This window comes from Triticum aestivum, chromosome 3A, assembly GCF_018294505.1.
Source record: "Triticum aestivum cultivar Chinese Spring chromosome 3A, IWGSC CS RefSeq v2.1, whole genome shotgun sequence".
NCBI classification, from domain to species: domain Eukaryota; kingdom Viridiplantae; phylum Streptophyta; class Magnoliopsida; order Poales; family Poaceae; genus Triticum; species Triticum aestivum.
In genome coordinates, this window is record NC_057800.1 from 688,383,071 (window position 1) to 688,391,167 (window position 8,097).

Genomic DNA, 8,097 nt, shown 5'->3' on the forward strand with positions numbered 1-8,097 from the left:
AGCCACATAGATTGCCTTTCTTCTTGGTCTTCTTCTTAACCTTCTTACTCCCTTCATTCTCACCAGCGGTGCCTGCGACATCTACAAAAAGGAAAAAAACAAGTCAATAAAACCCTAAAACTGCATCATCAGTAACTAGGAAAAAACATACAAGAACACCTAAAAATCTGTAAAACATAAGAAACATACAAGCACACATAAAAAATGTGCAGAATAAAACATGTCCTTCAGTTAGCACAGCATTACGGCCATTTTTGTTTCGCTTCAGCATTAGGGTCATGTTTGTTTCACTTCAGCCTTAACTAAGAATTTTGTGAAAAATAATATTTAACAAAATTACTACATGTGATGATCAGGTATTTTGACCATAACTGCCATTAGCCAATTTGGGGAGACAGTCCTATTATTACTAACATTGGCTGTAACTTGTAAGTGTCATATTGCGTTGTCCCTACCATGTCTAGTTTAGTCCCACTATTCTCTGAAGTTTGAGTAGTGACTGGGAAATATGAATAAGCTGCATTGATTAGTAAAGCATCTAGTTCATATGCTAATGTTCAACTTAGTAACATATACAAATGTAACCTTCAACGAACTAATTATTTCTACTAATCATTAGTGACCCAGAAAATGTTAACACGAGATCATCAGACCGGATAATGACTACTCAAGAAAGTGTGATGCAACAATGTAAAATCCATATATCTGTCTGCTGATGAAATAAGCAAAGCCATATATACCTGGATAAATAACCTGAAATCAGATGGTTTAGCACTAGCATTACCAAGTACTACTCCAATGCACATGGAGTAATAATTATTCATGTTTGCTAGGTACTAGTACTACTACTACAATGGTCTGAAATTAGTACGTCCCTCCCTGACACCCTGTGGCAGTAAATCTCATCATCATGGTGATCTAGCAAAATGATTGGGCACAGCGTGCACACCCAGTACAGCTACAGTCTTACAGAGTAGTAGCACCAGTACTACCGACGGAGAAATACGATGGACGGACAAACAACAACCTATCACTTGTCACCAGAAATCTCCCACCGAACGCGGGGAGCTTGACACTCTGTCCTGCTGAACGATTCAAAGGGACTTTCCTCCAGATTTTAAGAAACGGAAGCACCAAACGCGTGCGCGCAAAGCCAACACGCAGCCTGGTTCCGGCCGCTTCCAGCTCACTCCGTCCCCTTGGCGCCGTGATGGAACATAGCTCAGGACAGGAAACATCGAATTTCCCCGAACAAGACGAGATCCAACCCTAATCCCAATCCCATCCCAAATCCCTCTTGAACACAAGATTCAAATCCTTCAAATCCACCACCCCGCCCCCTCCATCTGCCCGCGGGAACACCACCCGCCCCCTCCCTCTGCCCACGGGAACACCACCCCGCCCCCTCCCTCGACCCACGGGAACACCACCCCGTCCCCGTCCGCGCCGGCGCCGGCGCCGGCCCGCGGGAACACAAACGACTCGCCCGCATCATAACCCGCCCTAACCCTAAAGCCAACGGGGGAGGGGGAGACAACAACGAAAAGGGAGAGCAGGAGGGGAGAGTTACCATCCGGGGAAGCCATAGATCGCCGGAGAATCGAGATCCGCCCTGGGCCGCCGCCGCCGGGCACCGAAATGATGACCCCGTGCGGTTGCAGCAAAAACTGGGGAAGAGATAACCTGTGCGAGTTAAAAAAAACATGGGTCTGTGGTGACACGTGGCGCAGACAACGTCCCTTGGATCAAAAGAGATCCAACGCACGGAGCGCGACCGGCGCAATGGTTCGGCCGGCGCCCCGGCCACAAACACTTCCCAGCTTATCCAACTTACGGTATGATTTACAAGCCGGGTACACATGTATGTAGATTTTTCAAGAAGCGAGCACACAAGCGGTTGGCGTTTCAAGCGCCCATTACTGTGCATTTTGCAAACAGGCTGGTAACAGGAATCAAACCCCCAACCCGAGTGTTTCAAGACAACAGTAGTGACCACTAGGCTAGCCCGCCGACTTCGTTTATCCTTGCTTTTGTCTACGATTTATTACCTTCCTCGGTTGTCCCAGGATGCACGTTTTTATTTGTTTTTTTTTCTTTTTCTTTTTTCTTGTTCTTTTTTTGTTTTCTGAAATGCACCATTTTCCCCAAAACTCTTGAACTTTTTTCAAGTTTGGTGATTTTTTCATAAAAGATGATGAACTTTTCTTTTCAAATTTGATTTTTTTTTCAAAATCAATGAACTTTTTTCAAATTCAGTAAATGTTTTTCAAAATTGATGAGCCTTTTTCCAAATTTGGTGAACTTTTTTTCTAATTCATGATTTTATTCAAAAGCGATGATTTTTTTGAATTTGATAAACTTTTTTCAAATTCATGATTTTTTAAAAATTCGTGAAATTTTCCAAATTATGATGAACTATTTTTCATAAAAAAATCAACTCGTCCAAGTAATTCAAAAATATAAGTACTAGTGTGTAATACGTAATAAATAAATAGCGCGGCTATGCCTATGCTGTTTCTTAAGGATTTGCATTGCTATCTACCACTGGCATTAGAAAGGCATATTGTTAGCTACACCATTCCTTCAATAGGAATGCGCGAGTTCGAGTCCACCTATCGGCACTTTTTTGCTGGGTTTTTTCGCGAGACTGTTGGCTGCGTATTCCTTTCGTGGGCCGGCCCACTAGGCACTAGCGGGCGCCGGTTAGTGCCTAGTGCCTAGTGGGCCGCCCACAATCGCAGAAGCCAACCCACTAGGCAATCTAGTTCATTATCCTCTCTTCTCTGGCAGAAACAAAATAAAATTTATTCTTGCATCTAGGAGTATCTATCATATTATTATTATTATTATTATTATTATTATTATTATTATTATTATTATTATTATTATTATTATTATTATTATTATTATTATTATTATTATTATTTGCTGTGTTGAAGTGTTGTGATTTCCACACTGTATATTTGAACATTCTGTTTTAACCAGACATGATCTGATGTTTCAGGATGATGTGAAGCTCATGGTTGACATGAACCTAGAGGCTTACAGATTCTCCGTCTCCTGGTCAAGGCTTATCCCAGGTAAAAGTACTTCTCATTATATTTCCAGTGCACTATTACTAGAAAATCACAAAATTTAAACTGATTGTTGGTTTCTAACGAGATCTGCAGATGGCAGGGGAGCTGTCAATCCAAAAGGACTCGAGTACTACAACAACCTAATAGATGCGCTAGTGCAACATGGTATGTTAATATAAACGGAGTGTACTGGCAAAACAGATATATATGTCAGTATCCTAGTACTCCCTCGGTTCCAAATTACTTGTCGCAAGTATGGATGTATCTAGATGTATTTTAGTTCTAGATACATCCATTTCTGCGACAAGTAATTTGGGACGGAGGGAGTAAATGATCAACACTGATAGAAAAAATGCAGAAACTATTTCCTCTTGTCCCCATTATCTAAACTTATCTGTGTCCGCAGTGTTTCCCCAGGCATTCAAGTCCATATTATGATTTACCAGCTTGATTACCCTCAAATCCTGGAAGATGAGTATGGAGGATGGCTAAGCTCTAGAATTGTGTAAGATTCCACAATATCTCCCTTGTAGTGATGAAATTGCTCAAAATCTTAAAATGTTAAGAGGGTTCCTACTTTCAATGTAGTATTTCCTCACGGGCAGTACTATTGCAAAATGCAGGGATGATTTCACAGCATTCGCAGATATTTGCTTCAAACAGTTTGGAGACAGGATCTCGTACTGGACTACGATAGATGAACCTAACGTAGGTGCGACCGGATCTTACAATGGCGGATCGATTGCACCCGGACATTGCTCTGACCCTTTTGGAGCTACAAAATGTACGGTGGGTGACTCTACAGTGGAACCATATATAGCAGCTCATAACATGCTATTGGCGCATGCATGAGCCAGTAGGCTTTACAGAGAAAAATATCAAGTGAGTAATGTTGAACCCAAAATTAGAATCAGTGTTTTTCTCCGATAGTAAGCTAGTAAGATTGATGTTGCTGTCTAAGATAAATTCAAAACATCAGTATTCTCTTCCTATACATTCTTTAAAATAAAATTTCTTTTAATGTGAAAGTATTGTTGGACCACATGATATTTTTGGGTAGGTCACTATCAATTAAGAGTTCATTGGCATATGGTTACATGTTTGGATTTGTCAACATAAGATCCAATTAACTGCACAAATACAATATATTTCCTCATGATGTATATTCATATGAAAAGATTTATTTGCCCATAAAAAGGAGTTTTGCATGTAGGCCATGCAAAAGGGGGTTGTTGGCCTAAGTATTTACTCCCTTTGGCCTTATCCTATGACAAACTCTACAGAGGATTTAGAAGCAACAAAAAGATATATGGACTTCTTTTTGGGCTGGTATGTTATCTTTACTCTACCTTTGCTCAAGGAATGCAGAACTAACCGGCCTGTGGTTCCTTTTAGTATACTAGAGCCCTTGATATCTGGAGATTATCCGGAAAGAATGAAGAAAATTGTTGGCTCTCGTCTTCTATCCTTCACTAATATCCAGTCTGAAGCTATAATTGGTAGTGCAGATTTCATTGGGATAAATCACTACTATTCTGTCTACGTGAATGGTCGTCCTTTAGACAAAGGCACTCGTGACTATACAGCCGACTTGTCAATTATCTACAAAGGCAAGCAGCATTGTTTTACTGTTCATAAGTTTTTGTAGCAGCAGTAGTGGGCAATGTGTTCCATTTATTTAGTAACAGCATAATGATGCAAACAGATTGTTCAAATTGTCATATAAACGGACTTAAATTCGTTACACTTTTGAAGCAGATTTACAACTCTGAGATTTTTTATCCAAATGACACATCTAACGAAATATATGTTTCATTAATGCAGCTTCTAAAACAGACCCGCCAGCCAGTAAGGTAAAGTTTTTCATCAATATGTTTGTCAGATACTAGACTGGATTCAGCTATTTTGTACATGAAACATCAAATATGAAATTGTAACCCAACACATGATACTAAAAAAATAATGAAATGTGTGCTTGAAGGTCATGCAGTTGTGTGAGATACATAGATTGTGTCTATCTTGCAAGTTGTGACATTTAGAACGACTTGCGAATGCAGGCTCCCCCGACGTCATTCCAAGTGATCCCGAAGGATTGCAACGTGTGTTATTGTACTTGAAAGAAGCCTACGGAGACATTCCCATTTATATCCAAGAGAATGGCAAGTCCATCTTGTTTCTGATTACAGTGATCTCCAATAATTCTATGTAAAATCATGTTAATGTTTATGGGCATCATCGTTAATTTGCAGTTCATACATGTTTGATGATATATTTTGCCCCATCTCCTTTCTCTCTTCAGGTCAATCATCTAGTAATGACACTCTTGAAGACATCGACAGGACCGAATACTTAAAGAGCTACATAGGGAGCACATTGGCTGCAGTAAGGTCAGTAATTCAACTACAAAATTCTTCAAAATCTTCAGAGTTCAGAGTTGGCCTTACCATGCACGATGTTGTTTTGCTCTGCAGGAGTGGAGCCAATGTGAAAGGCTACTTCGCCTGGGCGTTCTTGGACGCCTTCGAGTGCCTGTCAGGGTATCAGGAACGTTACGGACTGTACCGTGTTGATTTCGACGACAAGGCGCTCCCACGACATGCCAGGCTATCTGCTCGCTGGTACTCCGCCTTCCTGAAGACCCAGGACATCCATGTTCAGAGTGAGCTCAACAACACAGGATGGCATGCTGAACAATGAGTCGCCTCATCGGACACGCTCACCGTTATACCTTAGGGTCAAAGTACATACATAGGCAAACCACACATGCATACATACGGCACTGTAGTTTGGAAAATCATTTAAAACAACCAACTGATTTTTTTTGTCTCTCATAAACCGTCGCCTCCGCACGGCACGTGCCCCATGGAGTCCACCCACAGCTATCCTCCCACCATATCTCTTACCTCCACTCGTTTCTCCTTTTTCCATTTCACTTTTTCTATCATTCGTGAAGCTGCTAGATGAGAGGATCCAAGAGGGGAATCGGAAGGACCGCCGCCGGAGTCAAGGAATTAGGAGGACCACCGCGCTTCCGCTTCCCGATGGCTGCGTGTCTGGCGGACGTTGGTCGAATGGTCACAACAATTGAAGGTGATCGAAATTTTCGACCAGGGGTTGTACTTTGGTTCCCTGGGTTCCACGACATACACTTCACGGAGGTCGTGCTTTCGATCCCTTTAGAGGTGTGAGATTCATATATCACTAGGAGCGTACACGCGCCTTGCTGCGCCGTTCTACTTTTCTACCGTTTATTTGTTTAATTGTTAAGTCACGAATAGATTCCTTGATGCTCTGTTGCGTGTCGAGGGTTGTTGTTCATTTCATGGGCCTTATGTGTTTTGGCTTCCATAATTTTGGGGTGAGAACACCCTTTATTGCATTGCAGGATATGTCCATATGCTAAGACACATCATCATTTACTTTGTAGAATATTACTCAGTTTTTTACAACTATTGTTCTTCACAAAAATGATGTTAGCAGCACTGCCAAAAACATATCGAAAGTAGTTGTTGGCATCACGCATGTCCCGGACCTGCAGGGTTAAAGCATAGTACCGGATGGGCATGATAATATTATCTGCAAAACTAATTCAAAACTATGATATGTGTGGGGATCGTAGCAGAAATTGAAAAAAATTCCTACGTGTCACCAAGATCAATCTATGGAGAGACTAGCAACGAGAGAGAGGAGTGCATCTTCATACCCTTGAAGATCGCAATGCGGAAGCGTTATAAGAACGCGGTTGGTGGAGTCGTACACGCAGCGATTCAGATCGCGGTCGATTCCGATCTAAGCGTCGAAACAACGGCGCCTCCGCGTTCAACACACGTACAGCCCGGTGACGTCTCCCGCGTCTTGATCCAGCAAGGAGAGAGGGAGAGGTTGGGGAAGACTCCGTCCAGCAGCAGCACGACGGCGTGGTGATGGTGGAGGAGCGCGGGACTCCTGCAGGGCTTCGCCAAATACTACGAGAGACGAGGAGGGAGAGAGGTAGGGCTGCGCCTAGAGAGAGATCAAATCATGTCTTGGGCAGCCCCCAATACCTCAAGTATATATAGGGGGAGGGGAGGTGCTGCGCCCCCTTCTAGGGTTCCTTCCCTAGGGGGGGCGGCAGCCCTAGATGCCATCTAGGGTGGCGGCCAAAGGGGAGAGGAGAGGGGGCGCCCTAGGGTGGGCCTTAAGGCCCATCTGGACCTAGGGTTTGCCCCCTTCCCACTCTCCATGCGCCTTGGGCCTTGGTGGGGGGGCGCACCAGCCCACCTGGGGCTGGTCCCCTCCCACACTTGGCCCACGCAGCCTTCTGGGGCTGGTAGCCCCACCTGGTGGACCCCCAGGATCCTCCCGGTGGTCCCGGTACGTTACCGATAGCACCCGAAACTTTTCCGGTGACCAAAACGGGACTTCCCATATATAAATCTTTACCTCCGGACCATTCCAGAACTCCTCGTGACTTCCGGGATCTTATCCGGGACTCCGAACAACATTCGGTAACCGCGTACATACTTTCCCTATAACCCTAGCGTCATCGGACCTTAAGTGTGTAGACCCTACGGGTTCGGGAATCATGCAGACATGACCGAGACATCTCTCTGGTCAATAACCAACAATGGGATCTGGATACCCATGTTGGCTCCCACATGTTCCACGATGATCTCATCGGACGAACCACGATGTCAAGGATTCAATCAATCCTGTATACAATTCCCTTTGTCTACCGGTATAGTACTTGCCCGAGATTCGATCGTCGGTATCCCAATACCTTGTTCAATCTCGTTGCTGGCAAGTCTATTTACTCGTTCCGTAACACATCATCCCTTGATCAACTCATTGGTCACAATGTGCACATTATGATGATGTCCTACCGAGTGGGTCCAGAGATACCTCTCCGTTTACATGGAGTGACAAATCCCAGTCTCGATTCGTGCCAACTCAATAGACACTTTCGGAGATACCCGTAGTGCACCTTTATAGCCACCCAGTTACGTTGTGACGTTTGGCACACCCAAAGCATTCCTACGGT

The 8,097-nt window shown here is 43.7% G+C and overlaps 1 pseudogene; it reads left to right on the forward strand.

Moving 5' to 3' along the window:
- Positions 1–2,502: 2,502 nt before the first annotated feature.
- On the forward strand, positions 2,503–5,774 carry LOC123057150 (beta-glucosidase 5-like; annotated as a pseudogene).
- Positions 5,775–8,097: the final 2,323 nt, after the last annotated feature.